A 10,104-nucleotide genomic window follows, 5' to 3' on the forward strand; every position below is an offset into this window, starting at 1 on the left:
CCTAACTTAAATTCTATCCTATTTATACACTTTCTATATTGAGCTTCTGTTGTGTTTCTTGGGCTTTGAGGCCTCTCCCTGCTTTCCTTTTGCTTTGGGTTTATGATCCATAATCTTGATGAGGTTGCTGATCCAAATTCTGTAACATTCATTGAGCCAACTTAGTGATAATCAAGTAATGACACATGACTCAACAAATTGAAATTCCAGACTCATCAATCCTTTAGGCCCAATCCATAAACCATGATATTCAATTGGGTTTCATACCAGAATAAGTTTAAGTTAATGTTTGTGCTCAAATGCTAACTTAAACTGCAATATTTTTGGCCCAGAAACCTTTTCTAATAGTGGCGTTTAAGTTGCAGTTTAAGCTTAAACTGCAGCTTAAACGCTAGACACTTCCAGTGATGCCTTTTGTGGAAGCACGTTTAAGCTTCAGTTTAAGGTTAAACTGAAGCTTAAACGTGGAAATGGAAGAAGGCAGCCCTGGAGGGTTACTTAGTCGAACACGTTTAAGCTTCAGTTTAAGGTTAAACTGAAGCTTAAACGTGGAGATAGGAAAGGCAGCCCTGGAGGTCGAACACGTTTAAGCTCCAGTTTAAGGTTAAACTGGAGCTTAAACGTGGAAGTGGAGAAAGGTAGCCCTGGAGGTGTCGAACACGTTTAAGCTCCAGTTTAAGGTTAAACTGGAGCTTAAACGTGGAAATGGAGAAAGCAACCCTGGAGGAGAAACTTGGTCGAACACGTTTAAGCTCCAGTTTAAGGTTAAACTGGAGCTTAAACGTGGAAATGGCTCCCTGGTGCCTTTCTTACTTCTGGCGTTTAACCTCCAGTTTAAGGTTAAACTGAGGTTAAACGTGGAAATGCCTTGGTGCTTTCACTTCTGGCGTTTAACCTCCAGTTTAAGGTTAAACTGGAGGTTAAACTTCAATTCCAGCATTTCTTAGCCTTCATGATTCTAGCGTTTAAGCTCCAGTTTAGGCTTAAACTGGAACTTAAACTCCACATGTGATATTCAAGCTTCCTTTATTGATTTTGTTGCTTCCTTGCTTAGCCTCTTCTTCCCTGAAATCATCCAAACAATTGCATCAAAGTCTTGCAAAATTTCATGAGAAATCTTCCATTCATAGCATTCAAGTAATATAACTAAAAACTCATGGAATTTGCATCAAAATCTTCATGTTTGAAGGATTTAAGACAAGTATGACTATTTGGCCCAAATGATTACTTAAGGCTCAAGAAAATGCATAAAACAACTAAAACTATCAAAAAAATGCTAGTGAAACTAGCCTAAGATGCCTTGGCATCAGTTCACTTACAGGAGTGTGTTTCTGTAGGCCGAAGTTCACCTATAGAAATAAAGCCATATCTAGGACTATTTCCTGGGTAATGTCGTGTTGCAGGGTGTAAACCGACACGTGAGCTCATGGCCTGCATAGGACAGACATGCATCATACTTGGTTGTGCATTTTCTCTGTTATGATTGTTGAATGAATGTATGCTTTCTTTGTTTGTATTCTATTCACTGTGTCTGTGTTTTGTTTTCTTGTATTCTTTTGCTTGTGTTTTGCTTTCTATTTTCTCTATTTTATTTATTTATCTGTATCTTATGTTCACTACTTCTTGGTATTCTGCTATATATATCTGCTAAGCGACACAAATTAATGAACTTAACTAATAACCCCGACCCTACTAAGAACTCCCCAGTTCTTACCCCTTCTCTCTCTCTTCCCCCTTCAGATGGAAGCATGAGTACCCTTCCGTAGTTCGCTGACGATCGTTCACAAAAAGGATTCCACTCTAAATAGTCTTCTGAGTCTAGAGTGAACTCCGTTACTGTTTATATGTATATACTATGAGGCCAGCCAACGTCTGCACCCGCTTTTCTACAGGATGTTCTGATGTGGCCACTCGATGAAGTACTTGAGAGACGCTCTTTGATGACAATGATCGTGCAGAGGAGTAGCAGATGATGTTCTACCTTTTGGTGACGTTCCACCTGACTTGAGTTTTGAAGACTTAGAGCGTACTTTCCTTCGCTTTAGTAGTGTAGAGGGAATAGGGGAGTATAGAATCTAGACTAGCCTGGGTGCCAGCTTAGGGACTTCTTGAACAGGTCAGGGCCTGGGATGTTGTATGTATATATATGTATTTAGTTATTATCTAGCTATATCTAGGGGTGTTCTAACTAAAAGTCTATACTCTAATAAAGGCTGGATCACTGAATGTTGTTAGCTGCTTGTGATGTATTTATGTGTGATTGTTTATAACTATTTTATCTGTTTTTATTTGTGAATTGATTATAAATGATTATGTTTATTAATTCAAATGTTTTTTAAAAAAAAAAGTACCTCACTAACTAACTACGCTTTTAACAACGAATCAGGCTCATATAATAAATAATAGATAATAATTAGGATGACAAATTGGTAGCACTCGGTTTCTGGTATGTCCTAGGCGTACTGAAAATTGGGTCGTTACAATTTGGTATCAGAGCAGTTCTTTCCCAGTAGAGCCTGGGGAGTAGACTGACTATGCTTCATTGCATACTCTGCTTGTGTGTCTCATGCTATTAGGGTATCTTCAAGATACATTTGGCATGAGTGTCTATGAGTGCTCATTTTGGGAATGTTCGTGCCTAACTTGAGATATTAAGACTGATCACCTTAATGTTGATTGTTTGGTGCGGATAAGACCTCAATGACTGTGAATAGGCATGGTTTAATTGAGATTCGAACGACAAATTCATGAGAGGCACAACTATTCTTATAGCTGTTATGATCTCCATGGCCATGGCTACGTGATATTTAGATGCTGTAAGGAACGAACTGATATCTTCGTCAGGATGGCTTGAAGGAAATAGACCGCTTGAAGATGGATTCTTGCATCTGGCTGAAATTTTGAGGGCAAAATTTTCTTTTAGGAGGGTAGAATGTAACAACCGTGATTTTCGAGTACACGAGATCTTTTCTAAATGCACGGATTTCTCTGGAAGATCAGTAAAGAGAACACCTCTTCTATATCAACAATTATCTCAATCCTCATTGTCATTATGTCATCCTTAAGCTAGAACCTTTTCCGAGACAAGCTCGATAACGCGGTCACGAAGAACCTGGTTTTTGAACCGTATCGGTTAGAAGTTTTGATTTGGTTTTTTTTTAAATAGTCTCAGTTTGACGAAACGGACTCAATTTATGAGAGAAGAGAGATAATATGATGATATTATCATTATAAGAGTATTAGAAGCTTCTTGAATGATATTATAAGGTTACCTGGTCAGTTTTAGTTAAAAACAGAAAATCGGTTTAACCGGGTTTACGGTTTACTGGTGCAGCTTAGCACCAGCACTCTCTGATGACTTTAGCAATGCTAAGGCCTCATTATACATGTTTTATTCTCATAATAAATATGTTACTAGTATCATTTATGCTAGTAGCTCAGAAAATAATTTTTAGAGATGTTTTTACAAGTGTTCCGATACACCTAGTTTTAGTAGTTATACACCAGAGATATTTTAATATTATTTTAATCCACCTCCAAGCCAACCAATCACAACTCACCCTACACCCCAAAGACCTCCAAGGCTGTCTCATTTCATCATTTTGGCCGAAAATAACAAGAGAGAAAAGAGATAAACTTTCATGAACACTTAATCTTCAAAGCTTGATTTCTTCTGAACTAAAACTCAAATCAAAAGTCCGATTTCACCAAAATGATCCTCTCTTCTTCCTCTACATAACCATGTGACTTATCAAGGCTGGAAATAAGGTGAGATGGCTGTCTCCCTCCCTCTTCAATTCGGTTTTCAAGGAAAACCATGCAAAACATGTGTTTTCTTGATGTTCTTCCTTAGGAATCATTCTTAACTTGACTTGAGGGCCAAGAAACATTAATTTTCAGCAAGTCTAAGGTGAGATATCTCTTCCTAACATGCTGAGGGAGATTTGGTCAGTTGAGAGTTTGTGGATTTAAAGTTGTTCTTGATGTGTTTTAGGAGGAAAAAGTGCTTAAGGACCACCTGAAAGTCTAACCGAATTTGGAGCAGCAAATCAAGGTAGGGTGTCACGAAATTAATCTTGATTATTTGTGTTTGAGTTGTGTGAATGTTGTATTATTTGGCTGTGCTAAAAATTGGTTGCATATATGATTGATTCTTGGTGAAAATTTAGTGAAATTTTGATGAAATTTGATGAAATTCAAGCTTTAAAGTTCATGTTCTTGGGCAGCTGGAAAAACGAAACCCTAAGCTTAAATTGAGGTTCAATTTGGGTTGAAATCATGTAGAAAAGATGGAGTTTTAGTGGCTGCTAATTTATTATGAATTATAGTAAAAATCGGTTGCTGAAAAGACTGAAAAACGAGTAAAAACAGAGAAAGAATCTGAAGAATTTATGAAGAACATGAAGAACACTTTGAGTTTGGTGAAGAACAATGAAGAACACCTTTTAGATCTTAGAAAGGGCATGGAATTAATTATTTTGGTGTTTGAGGGGTTATTTGGTAATTTCTGAAAGTTAGGGTGGTAAAAGTAGAAATATTAAAAGTTACGGGTGGTAAAAACTGAATTTTAAAGGTTAAAAGTTAAAGTGGGATAATTTTCTAAAATTTAATGATAAAATAATAAATAATAATAAAATATTAAATAATAATATTTAATTAAAAATAATATTTTAATAAAAATAATAAAATAATGCGGAAAAGGCAGTTTTCTGTAAAAGCTTTAGAAAGACAACTTTAAGCGCAGAATCTCATAATTACCTTCATAAAACACTTAGGGAGTGGTAAAAACATATTAGTGAGGCAAAGATAAATAAAATATAAAAAATTTAAGAAAAGATAAAAATCGAAAGAAAAGTCTGTAAAGTTTTAACGACAGAAAAACAGACAGAGACTAGTGAACGAACTAGGGCAACTTAGTTAGTAGTTGAGTCACGACTAGGGTTAGGTATTATATGAAAAGTTAAATTGTTTCAGTATAGACTTAATGAACCTATACTTGGGACATGCTAACTATTCATACCGAAATTTACATAAGCTTTAAATACATACGTTAAACAGAAAAATCAGAGCAGAGTAGGGAGATACAGAGAACAGAGTAATCGGAGCATAGTAAAGAGACAATGAGAAAAGAGTAATATAACAAAAATAATAGAGGAGAAGAGTATAAGAATAAAGAGTTAAGCCTTGTGGCATGATGTTCTGTTGTATGTTCAGCTGCTGCTTTTCCATTGGCCCTAGAGGTCCTGTAGGCCCAAGTTCACCTACAGTGAGTTGTTATTCCTGTAGGCCGAAGTTCACCTGTAGTGAATATCAATTGTGTATCTCAGGGTATTGCTCCTGTAGGCCGAAGTTCACCTACAGAGAGTTGTGATTTCTGTAAGCCGAAGTTCACTTACAGAGGTGCCATTTTTATTGGCCGAAGTTCACCTATAGAAAGTTGTTGTATTGTGTTTATATTATTCCTGTAAGCCGAAGTTCACTTACAGGGGCGCCATTTTTGTAAGCTGAAGTTCACTTACAGAGGTGCCATTTCTGTAGGCCGAAGTTCACCTACAGAAAGTTGTTCTGTTGTGTTTAAACCATTCCTGTAAGCCGAAGTTCACTTACAGGAGTGTTGTTTCTGTAGGCCGAAGTTCACCTACAGAAATAAAGCCATATCTAGGACTAGTTCCTGGGTAATGTCGGGTTGCAGGGTGTAAACCGACACGTGAGCTCATGGCCTGCATAGGACAGACATGCATCATACTTGGTTGTGCATTTTCTCTGTTATGATTGTTGAATGAATGTATGCTTTCTTTGTTTATATTCTATTCACTGTGTCTGTGTTTTGTTTTCTTGTATTCTTTTGTTTGTGTTTTGCTTTCTGTTTTCTCTATTTTCTTTATTTATCTGTATCTTCTGTTCACTACTTCTTGGTATTCTGCTATATATATCTGCTATGTGACACAAATTAATGAACTTAAGTAATAACCCTGACCCTACTAAGAACTCCCCAGTTCTTACCCCTTCTCTCTCTCTTCCCCCTTCAGATGGAAGCATGAGTACCCTTCCGTAGTTCGCTGACGATCGTTCACAAAAAGGATTCCACTCTAAATAGTCTTCTGAGTCTAGAGTGAACTCCGTTACCTGTTTATATGTATATACTATGAGGCCAGCCAATGTCTGCATCCCGCTTTTCTACAAACTTTAGCCTAAGTCCTCCGTACGATGTTGCTGTTATGTGGCCACTCGATGAAGTACTTGAGAGACGCTCTTTGACGACAAATGATCGTGCAGAGGAGTAGCAGATGATGTTTTACCTTTTGGTGACGTTCCACCTGACTTGAGTTTTGAAGACTTAGAGCGTACTTTCCCTCGCTTTAGTAGTGTAGAGGGAATAGGTGAGTATAGAGTCTAGACTAGCCTGGGTGCCAGCTTAGGGACTTCTTGAACAGGTCAGGGCCTGGGATGTTGTATGTATATATATGTATTTAGTTATTATCTAGCTATATCTAGGGGTGTTCTAACTAAAAGTCTATACTCTAATAAAGGCTGGATCACTGAATGTTGTTAGCTGCTTGTGATGTATTTATATGTGATTGTTTATAACTGTTTTATCTGTTTTTATTTGTGAATTGATTATAAATGATTATGTTTATTAATTCAAACATTTTTTAAAAAAAAAGTACCTCACTAACTAACTACGCTTTTAACAATGAATCAGGCTCATATAATAAATAATAGATAATAATTAGGATGACAAATTGGTAGCACTCGGTTTCTGGTATGTCCTAGGCATACTGAAAATTGGGTCGTTACATCAAAAGCTGTTGCTGAGGTATCTTCTAGCAGAGAGACTGCTGCTCTAACTCAGAGTATCTGTGAAATGAGCAACTTACTGAAGCAGATACAGTTGAGTCAACAACAAGCTCAGCCTTCTCCACCACAACAAAGCCAACAGTTAGTCCCACAGAGAGTGTGTGGGATCTGTGCTGATTATAGCCATTATACTGATGAATGTCCGCAGCTTCAGAAGGAAGACAACACTGTAGCAGCCACTCATAACTTTTATGACCGCCCCAATCAAGGATCAAGGTGGTAGCTACAACCATGGATGGCAGGACAATTCAAACCAAGGTTGGAGAGATAATTCTAACCAGGGCTGGAGGGACAACAATAACAGAGGAGGCAGAGACAATCAAGGAAATCAGAGGTGGAATAATAACAACAACAGGCAGCAGAACCAGAACCAGCCTTACAGAGCACCTCACCTGAGGCAATTCCAAGGACCACAGCACAACGAACAGTAGACCTCTCAGATCACTTATCCCTCTTCATCTTCTAATGATGAGTTACTACAATCTATTGATCAGAGACAGCAGGCCATGGAAAATAACCTTACTTCTACTCTAAATGGTCTGAACTCTACCTTGCAAGCTCATGTATCACAGATTGGATCACTAAATAACTCCAACAACCAACCTTTGAGCTCTAGTGGAATTCTCTCTCAACCATTGCCCAATCCAAAGGGTGGCATCAATGCCATCACCCTAAGGTCCGGAACCACACTGCAAGAGAGGAATCAGGAGGAGCCAATCCCATCAGAACACACCTCATCTGAAGAGGTGGTGGAAGTAGAGGATGCTGAAGAGGAAGAGGACATACAAGACATGGTTGAAGAAGAAGAAGCTCAACCACAGAAGGAAGCACCAAAGGAAGCAGACTCTATAGGAAACGCCCTCCCTATCCCATTTCCATAAATTGCAAGGAAGCCCAGGAAGCAGATGGAACTTGATCCCAAAATTGTAGAAATATTCAAAAAGGTTGAGGTAACTGTTCCCCTTTTTGATGTTATTCAGCAGGTACCTAAATACGCAAAGTTTCTAAAAGATTTATGTATACATAAAGACAAAATTAATGAATTAGAAATTATTCCTTTAGGTAGTTCTATATCTGCTTTAATGGGAGGTATACCTGAAAAGTGTAATGATCCAGGTCCATGCATGGTTACTTGTACTATTGGCGGTGTGATATTTTCTGACTGCATGTGTGATTTAGGAGCATGTATTAGTATAATGCCTTTGTCTATATATGATACCTTGAGGCTCCCTCCCTTAAAAAGGTCAGCAGCTCATTTTGTGTTAGCAGATAAAAGCATAATTACAGTGGTTGGAATTGCTGAAGATGTATTAATGAGCATTAAGGGGCTCACATTTCCCATTGACTTCTATATCCTGGAAATGCCCCCTAATGACTCAGGAAGGCCATCATCAATCCTTCTTGGAAGACCATTCCTGATGACTTCAAAGTTCAAGCTGGATGCATTTTTCGGAACTTATTCCTTTGAAATAGATGGCAGAATAGTAAAATTCAGTTTAAATGGAGCTATGGAGCACTCTCTGGATGACCTTTACATCTCCCAGTGTGACATCATAGATGAAACCGTGGCTGAAGTTCACCAGGAGGAGTTAGAAGAGAAGTACACAAGACAAGGTCCAAGTGTGGGGACATTTTCAGATGACAATGAGGGCACTTTGCCATTATCACCAGCCCCAGATAATCCGGAGCCTGACCATGAGCAGAAATTAGAATTAAAGCCCCTCCCTCCACACCGCAGGTATGCTTACCTTGAGGACAAGCAGAAGATTCCAGTTATCATTGCAAGGGAACTCACTTCCCAACAAGAAGCACAGCTACTCAGTGTGCTGAGGAAACACAGAAAAGCAATTGGATGGAGCTTGTCAGACATAGAAGGCATCAACCCTCAAGTCTGTGAGCACAGAATATTTTTAGAAGAGGGAGCTAGGCTTGTTCGTCAACCCCAGAGAAGACTGAATCCCACTATCTTAGAGGTTGTCAAAAAGGAAGTGACCAGACTACTTGAGGCAGATATCATCTATCCCATCTCAGACAGTGAATGGGTAAGCCCAGTACAAGTGGTACCCAAGAAGTCTAGAGTCACTACAGTGAAGAATGAGCATGGAGAGCTCATAGCAACCAGAGTACAGAACGTCTGGAGGGTCTGCATTGATTACAGGCGCCTCAACCAGGCCACTCGTAAGGATCACTACCCCCTTCCATTCATTGATCAAATGCTGGATCGCCTGTCAGGTAAATCACATTATTACTTTTTAGATGGTTACACAGGTTATTTCCAGATTCATATAGCTCCTGAAGATCAGGAAAAGACTACTTTTACATGTCCTTTTGGGACTTATGCTTATAAGAGAATGCCCTTTGGCTTGTGCAATGCACCAGCTACTTTCCAAAGGTGCATGATGAGTCTTTTCTCTAACCTTATTAAGGACAGTATGGAGGTTTTTATGGATGATTTTAGCGTTTATGGTGATTCCTTTAGCCTTTGCTTAGATAATTTATCTAGAGTATTAGATAGATGTGTTAGTACAAACCTTGTATTGAATTTTGAAAAATGTCACTTTATGGTAAAACAAGGGATTGTACTAGGACATGTTGTGTCTAATACTGGCATTTCTGTAAATCCAGCAAAGGTGGATGTTATTTCTAGTTTACCTTACCCCTCCTCTGTGAGGGAAGTCCGTTCGTTCCTTGGCCATGCAGGTTTTTACCAGAGATTCATCAAGGACTTTAGTAAGGTAGCACTGCCCTTATCCAGACTACTGCAAAAGGATATTGAGTTCGAGTTCAGTGAGGATTGCAAACAAGCGTTTGATAAGCTGAAGACCGCCCTGACTCAAGCTCCAATTGTGAGAGGACCAGACTGGAGCCAGCCATTTGAAATCATATGTGATGCTTCCAACCATGCTGTAGGAGCAGCGCTGGCTCAACGTAAAGGTAAGAATCCTTTTATAATTGCTTATGCGTCTAAGACTTTAGACACAGCTCAGTCTAATTACACTACTACTGAGAAAGAGCTTCTTGCTATTGTTTTTGCTCTGGATAAATTCCGAGCCTATTTACCTGGTACTAAAGTAGTAGTGTACTCAGACCACTGATGACAAGTCATCCTAGCCTATTTTAACTAGTCTTTTCCTTTTGTTTTCATTAGAATTATGCACTTTCTTGAACCATAAGCAAGCTAATCGAGTAGATTTTCATGTTTCCCTTGATTGAATCAACCATGTATGAATTCATGCCATTTCATGA

Source organism: Arachis hypogaea, chromosome 19 (genome assembly GCF_003086295.3).
Source record: "Arachis hypogaea cultivar Tifrunner chromosome 19, arahy.Tifrunner.gnm2.J5K5, whole genome shotgun sequence".
Lineage (NCBI taxonomy): Eukaryota > Viridiplantae > Streptophyta > Magnoliopsida > Fabales > Fabaceae > Arachis > Arachis hypogaea.